The following is a 7,803-nucleotide window of genomic DNA, read 5'->3' on the forward strand; positions in this document are numbered from 1 at the left end:
ATTTGATTTGCCGCCGCGTCTCGCAGCCTAATTTCGCATGCAGCACACAAAAGCAGCCGCAAGCTCCAAAGTGGAGTTGGCACCAGCACATAGGCCGGGGTGGGGTCAGTCACAGTCACAGTCACAGTCTCAGTCTCACAGTCACGCAGACGATTGATTTGGTAACGGGCCATTGTCATGCCGTGTACAATCGAGGCACAGACTTTAACCGGTCGGAGGCGACACAGCAAAGAACTGGCTTCAACTCAACCCAAGTAAACACGGCGCGTCCAGCTTTAAGTTAAAGTCGCAGCCCGGCGCCCGAGCAGGGACGCGAACCATGGAAGCAGTGGCTAATGTCTGTGGACTAGCACTAACACGTACGCATATGCTATTGAACACACACACACACACACACAAGCTCGAGCACTCCATGAGAACGAGACACACACACGAACACACACACACACGCACACACACCTGCCCCACAGACACACCCACCCGATACACGCAGTGCACTTGGTCGAAAGTTTGGTAGTTTGAACACGAAATATTTTATTATTATATATAATTTGCCATTATGATGATTATACGTGGGTTGCGGATTTGGATTTGGATTTCGATTACCCTTGCGCATGTCGATTCCAATACGGGTTTTCGGATTCAATGAACGTTGTGCTGCATACTTTATGGCCTTGACGCAATCAGACACAATCAGAGAGCTGCGCGAGAAGTGACCATTGGTCCGCTTACCAATTCAATCCACAGGGGGGAAAATGGAAGAGAAGAAGAAAAGTCCATGGTTCCATGGTCTCGCACTCATTCTGCAGTGCATGTAAATCCACAAGCCAGCTGCAGTTTAACTAGCAAATAAATTGTTTTTATCATTTATTAAAACTTTTCCATATTTGAGGTGCACAAAGGCGATGTCCAATCCAGTTTTTCTTTTTTACGGTATGCAAACTCAATAAGTCGCAATTATGAACTGATTCGAGACACGGCAAACATACGTCAGCTTTTCCAAGAGGCATATATCGGGCGTACATCAAATTCATTGCCGAGGCAACCATTTCAGTTGTACAGCTTATACACTTGACATTTAACTGGAACTTATAAGACATCAGCCAGGCATTCATCAATACAATCGAATTACATGTCAAGAAATACAAGAGGTCTATCCATTCATCATCTAGCATACACGACACATGCACTGGACATCAGGCGCTTTAAGCCCCATTTATTTGTTATACATCTCTTTCCCGTATCAATGAGGTATACATAAATTGGTCAGACTACGTCCCACCATTCATAATGTATACATATATACATCGTTCAGCCAATACATCCATCAATCATAGTAAATAAAATTAAGCCCATGCTTCATGAGCATATGTGGGATAAATCTGGCATCGATTCAGAAATCCTTAAGACCTTAATTAGGCGTCGATGATAAAGATATCTAACAGGCATCCAGACTTACATCGTGCATCTATCGGGCATCCGTCAGAAATTCTTAAGATTTACAGACATGAATATCATTCTCACATCCAACGGGCATAAATCTGAAATTCTTCTGACTTGCTTGTAGCGTACATCATGCCTACATTAAGCATTTCTATAGCACTCATCCACATCCTTCAGACTTGCATCAGACGTACATCATACTTTTATTAGGCATCCGTCATGGCTACATTAGGCATCCTTTAGACTTACATCGCACCTATGTCAGGCACTCAACTCATTATGCGTTTATCAGGCATTCATAAGAAATTCTTCAGATTACATCGTACACATATAATGCTTACATCATTCATTCATTAGGCTTGCATCAGGCGTATATTCGACGGGCATTCATTACAAATCATATTCCCATCGGGCATCCATTTGACTTGTAGTAGCCGTACATCGGGCACCTCTATCAAGCATATATCGAAAATCCTTCAGACTTACATCACATCAGACGTACATCAAACCTGTAGCATCCATTTGATATCCAGTCATTCTTCAATCATTCATTTGTCTTCCATCAGTCATACATTCCGGAGTTAACAAAGCATTGCTCAGTCCCATTCAGCTGCTGGATCATGAGAGACTGTTATGGCGTCAGCCCCTACACCAAAGTTGATTGACGGCAGAATTTGAGGCAATTAGCTGGAATTATCATGGCTGGAATTGTCATCTGATTGTCAGCGCTTTGACATGCACATCATCAGCAATGGAGACGGAATCGCTTCGTGCATAAATTAAGCAGCTTGCAACAGCGAACATGCGACGACGGAGCAGGAAAGAGGGGATGGGTAGGGGAGGGTCGAGACTGGTTGGTAAAAAGCTCAAGTTGCACTTAATTAACTGCAATAAGAAACTGAAATGAAGCTCCAAGCGGAGTGGCGAACTGGGACAAAGCGAACATGATTAACATAATGCAGATGGGGCTGATGATAAAAATGATGAAGATAATGACGATAATAACACTGACGATGATGATGATGATGATGGAGCTGGGGAAAGTGCAACAGTGCAACAAAGGCGAGGCGGTACGGACTGGGCCAAAGTCTCATAATTCGTTTAGCTAATTTTGGCTCGTTAGTTTCGAATGGACGGGAACGTGAACGAGTCGAGGTCGAAGGATGCCAGGAAACGATGCAACAATAATTGCGTTAATAATTGCTAATGGCCAATCATTGGCAATGTTGGGCGACAGCGGGCCGGCAACAAATGTTGCCAAGCAGCTGGCAACAAATGTTGCCAGCGCATTGGGCTGCCCAATTGGCAGAGCGGTTCGTGCCGCCTCGTGTGGCAAGTTCGTTTGCGACTTCGGCGCCGGCTGCGCCTGTGACGTGCGGCGGCATGGCTCGTGCGGCAGCGGCAACAGCTGCCACACGCTGCCACACGCTGCTCTGCCACATGCAGCGGCAAGTGGCAAGTGGCAGGTGATAAACACAGCCTGCAACATCTACTAACCCCCGCACCGCCCCGCACCGCCCGCTTCACTTACATATTCATATCCAGTTTCAGTGTCAATTGCAGTTTTCAATTTCGTTTGTCAGACCCTTCACCTTCTTTTCCGCACAGCGAAGGTGCCACAAAACGAGCGCCGATAAAAATTTCAAGTATGTCCGGCCGTATCTATGGACGGCGATAAAGAAGAAGAAGAAGAAGAAAAAGCAGCAGCGGCAGTGGTAGCAGCAGCATCAGTGGCAGTGGCAGTGGCAGCAATACAAACGGGCCTCCTTTGCATTCCGCGCATTTCTCGGCACGCAAAGCGCAAAAGCGGGTGGCAGCTATCACAAGAAATAAATGCCAAAAACAAAAACAAAAAGGGAAAAATGAAAGAAAAGGGAGAAAGAAAAAGAGAAAAGAAGAAGAAAAAGGAAAAAGGAACGAGAACGAGAAGAACAAAAAGAAGAAGAGGTCAAGGAATATAAAAGTATTACCGCATGTAAAAAACAAAATACAAAAGATCTCTAGTCGAGCACGCCCGACTCGCAGATACCCTAAATTCAACCAAGAACTTCCGTTACATTCGCACTTCTTTTCACACACACACACACACACACACATACTCAAAAACACCCGCTGTGCTTCTGATGTCCGTTGCTTCGGTGCTTAAGGTCCGATCTTTTTGAAATTGGTCAGAAAGAAGCTTTGTTTTCGTGCATATTCTTATGCGAGGTAGTTAAAAAATGTGGTACTCTTTTTGCATATGGTATACGAGGTGGGTCGTCTCTTCACATAGATCGACTCAGTTGGTCGTCCTGACTGAGAATATATTTATATATTTGATAAGCTCGAAGATGCTTTCTTCTGTCACTTACACTTGCATTATAATTATACCACTTTATCGATTTTCTAGAGGCCTTAAAAACCAAACGAAATGCAAGAAACAAGAAAGGCTTTTATGCGAAAGTCTAATTCCCGACCGACTGTTAATATAGATGTCTATTCCGATGTTGATCAGATTTTGTTTATCATGAAAATTAATAAATGAAAATATCTCTCCTTGTGAAACCCCATTTTCCGATCGATTCTTTCTATTGCTCTTTGTAATATAATACTGCGATCTTGACAAGATTTGGCTCACATATAAATAGCATAGTTTAAATAAGTAGTAAATGCCGGGGTTCGTCAAAATATTTCAATAAGCAAAATAGTTGTCCGTCTGCATTAAGACAAATCAAGTTTCTTGATGATAGCTTAAAAAATGAAACAAACGGGAGTCATGAAAAAAGTATACCCCTTTAAGGGTATAAAACAGAAACGGGCTCAAAGTGAGCTCTACTTTATGTTTCAGCCGGAGAGCACCTGTGGAAGAGGCAAGGGTTGGTGGGTTAGTGGCGGGGCTGGCGGTGCCACCTGCAGTCACGCCTACCTGTGGCTCAGCTTGGGGCTGCTTCTCGCGGCTTGCTTCAAGTGAGCTGCAACAAGGATCGGAATTTTTATATTGAACTTCCACGAGCTCCTTTTAGTGTATTTGCAAGGTCCTGGCATTGAAATTTCACGGAACTAAAACAAATCAAAACTTAAATATTTTTCCACATTTTCCGTTCTCCAAATGTGCTCTATTCTCGAGCTTCGCACAGACTGAAGTGAGACTTTGATATATCTGCTCCAGGCAGCAACAAGCTGAATTTTTTGGAAAAGCAAACTCTGTTTGAGAAAACACAACATTTACACGCCCAAAACGCGTTAAAATATACCAGAAATCGATAAAAAATAAAAACATAGTAAGCCATTTCAGAATCTGAGTCTAATATCTTGTTGACTTGCAGTAAGAGCTGGGAATCTAACTTTAAGATTTTTATAAATTAAAATAAGGGAATTGCTAATTCTTTCTGCAAGGCTGGAAAATGGGTTGAAAAATTACTTGTTGTTTATCATTCAAACAGAAATTAAACTCGTTTCTTATTGATATTTTGGAATGTGCAGTATTATGCAAGCAACTATCTCTTCCCTAAATCTAATTAGATATTTATCAATATAATTTATTGAGTCGACAAAGTGATGCCAGGAAAACCCATTTTACATTTCTTATACATACATCCATATCTACATATACATATATACATTCCATATCGAGGAAAATATAAATTTTCCAATCTATACGATAGCTATTATAAGACAAATATAATATTTGCATTAATACTATCTAGAAAAGGATTCAGTATTCGACAATTAGCTTTAAGATACGTAAACATATGCTAAAGTGAAGAAACGCTTAAAATTCCCAAATGCTGTTAACACAGTGTTGCATATCGATTTCTTATATAAAAAAATAGTGTTGCGAAACGATGTGGAAATGCAACAAGCAATGATTTGGTTTCACAGACATCCTTGAAAAGAATTAAAATTAATTTTGACTTCAGTTACGTCAACCTAAATACATTTTTTGGGTGAACAAAAGACATTTTTTAAATCTTAAATTAAATTAAGTGAATGCACTCGAACCATTTATTTTTAGAGACTAGCTAATCAAATCAAAAGAATCGCAGTCGTAAGCAGGCATTATAGAGCTAAGCACCGAGAGAGAGAGAGAGAGAGAGGGAGAGAGAGAGAGAGAGAAGGAGAGGGAGTGAGAGGGACAGCAAGTGAAGGCCACTTTAAGGCCAATTTAAACTGAAAGTAATTCCACTAAGATGTTTCAACAAATTCAAATACAAATGACAGCAGACGGGCGGAACAGGGCAGCCGGAAAGGATGCAGGGCTGGCGCAAGGATACGGATATGCTTGCGACTGGCAACTGGCAACTGGTTAGCAGGACGCCAGGATGCGGGCAGGTGAACCGAGACAAAAGCCTCGCGCAACCCAAACGGAGGCGCCGCGCCTTGTTTGCCCCATCGTCTGAGCAAGCAGAGCAAAATTTGAAAGTGAAATCAAACAATGCGAAAATAACTTGAAAACAATGTCAGGTTTATATGTATATATGTATATATATATTCTTGATATCACCAAAGCAAAATTGTTGCACCACAAGAAACAAGGCAAAAAGTTTTTGTTTTTCTTTTAAATATCTTAAGCAACTCATCTGCGATATTTACTTCGGAACTTACGATTTTCTTGGATTCGTTGCAAATATTATTTAAGGAACATTTTATTGCCAACGAACTCAATTTTCAGCTTAATTACTATTTGCTGGGCTCTTTCAGCTCGGAGCGTAGCTCGACACATTTTTACTTAATATTTACTATTTATTAATTTAAATTAATTTGTGTCTCAATTTTGAGCTATATCTGTGTTCCTTTCGTGCTCTTTGATCCACAAACCTAATGAGCAGTCAAAAATTAAAAGTTTCTTGGCAACCACAGAAATTGCACCGCAAGCAACGAATGAATACAGTTGCATTGTGCACTTGCAGAGAATATTCAGATTTTGCCTCGAAAAGGAGACGTAGAAGGAGACCCCGTTAAGTATGCTATATATTCCTAAAACACGTCCGTGTCCGGCGATACCCAAAATTATAGCCTTGTCAAAATCACAATCGCACTCAAAGAACTTAAGTCGGGTTTCCCAGTTGGATCTTATCTTGTTTCTGTGTCCCTGTAGAGCTCTAAGGTATCTGTTCGATAGAAAAATCGATCACAACACCCTTTTTATATGGCCAACTTTTCAGTATTTTCAAAATACATAAACTCTATCACTAACTTCGCTGCTAAGCCGTACCAAGTCGAGCTACTATATCAAATGCTATATGCCGACTTTTCAGTTATCGATAGTATCGATAACAAATCGAAGACTGGCCATCTCCATGACAGAAATATGCAGAAGATTTCCATTCATCGTTATTTTTATGAATTGAATATTGAACATTTTGAAAATACTTTTGATTATCAAGTACCAAAGACTGAAATATATATTTACCATATGTTTGACTTGTAGCTAAACTCAGGCTCTGCGCCGCTGCAATTTCGCTGAGTGTAGACGCATTTTGAATTTGTTTTGACAGCAGCCAAAAGCCGGTCCAAGCCGTAACCTCCACCTGTCGTTGGCCTGGTTTGGATGCTGTTGCTGCAACCGCAACAGTTGCGGTGACACTTTTGTCGCTTTGAAGCAAAGGCAAAGGACACTTGAGTCAAGTGCAGCCAGCGGGCGACCTCGAGCCGCCGCGGGCAACAGTTGCGGGCTGCAAAGTTGCAGCTGGCAGAGGGGAAGGGGAGGGGCCAAACGCAAAGGTTGATTCCATTCTGCGTTTCATCGCACTGTCAACACGGAGATACATTCATGGCAGGTCGAGTTACGACGCGCGGGGCGAGGGAGGGGCCGCGGGGTGGCAGGGTGGTGGGTTTTGCAAAGCTGATGATATGCTACCAGACCGACAGCCCGCCCGCCGTACCCGACGCCCGCCAGGCAAAAGTTAACTTAAGCAGCTGCCAAGTGACTTGAAAGTACTTGAGCGCATCCTTAAGCAGGATATCAACTGGCAAAAGCGTTGAAAGGAGCAACAGACACCGACTTGTTGTCTATCTGCCTGTCTATCTGCCTGTCTGTCTGTCTGTCTGTCCGTCTGGCTATGTGAGTTGCATGAATGTGCGTGCAACAACAACGTGCCGCTGGAGCGGGCGCTGAGGCAGCGGCTGAGGTGGAAGCAGGCAACACAAAACGCCGCAAATCTCAGCCAATGTCAAAGAACCAAACACGCACACACACACACAGGCACACTGAGAATGTGTCCGCATTCTGGACGCAAGTACTCCCCAATCCCTCATCCGGCAGCCCCGCCCCGCCCCGGCACGCCCCGGCACGCCCGCACACAGCACCGAGCCCTGAGTTGATTCGCGACCGCGTTGGCAGCACGTTGTGGCCTTTTATTAGATACGTGCTGTATCTCT

At 43.0% G+C, this 7,803-nt stretch overlaps 1 long non-coding RNA gene across 3 annotated transcripts; it reads right to left on the minus strand.

The window, feature by feature from the left end:
- Window positions 1-509: 509 nt before the first annotated feature.
- Window positions 510-4,551, minus strand: LOC135428710 (uncharacterized). 3 transcript variants are annotated; one of them, XR_010436299.1, is made up of 3 exons: window positions 4,349-4,551; window positions 2,975-3,260; window positions 510-2,130 (listed from the first exon to the last, which is right to left on the minus strand). It is a non-coding gene; the product is annotated as an uncharacterized LOC135428710 (long non-coding RNA). The 3 variants fall into 3 exon arrangements; XR_010436300.1 differs by lacking the exon at window positions 4,349-4,551 and adding an exon at window positions 3,414-3,626; XR_010436298.1 differs by lacking the exon at window positions 4,349-4,551 and having other exon boundaries at window positions 2,975-3,626.
- Window positions 4,552-7,803: the final 3,252 nt, after the last annotated feature.

Source organism: Drosophila montana, unplaced genomic scaffold (genome assembly GCF_035044405.1).
Source record: "Drosophila montana isolate Dmon_TW-CO22-7 unplaced genomic scaffold, ASM3504440v1 contig_2496_1, whole genome shotgun sequence".
NCBI classification, from domain to species: Eukaryota; Metazoa; Arthropoda; class Insecta; order Diptera; family Drosophilidae; genus Drosophila; species Drosophila montana.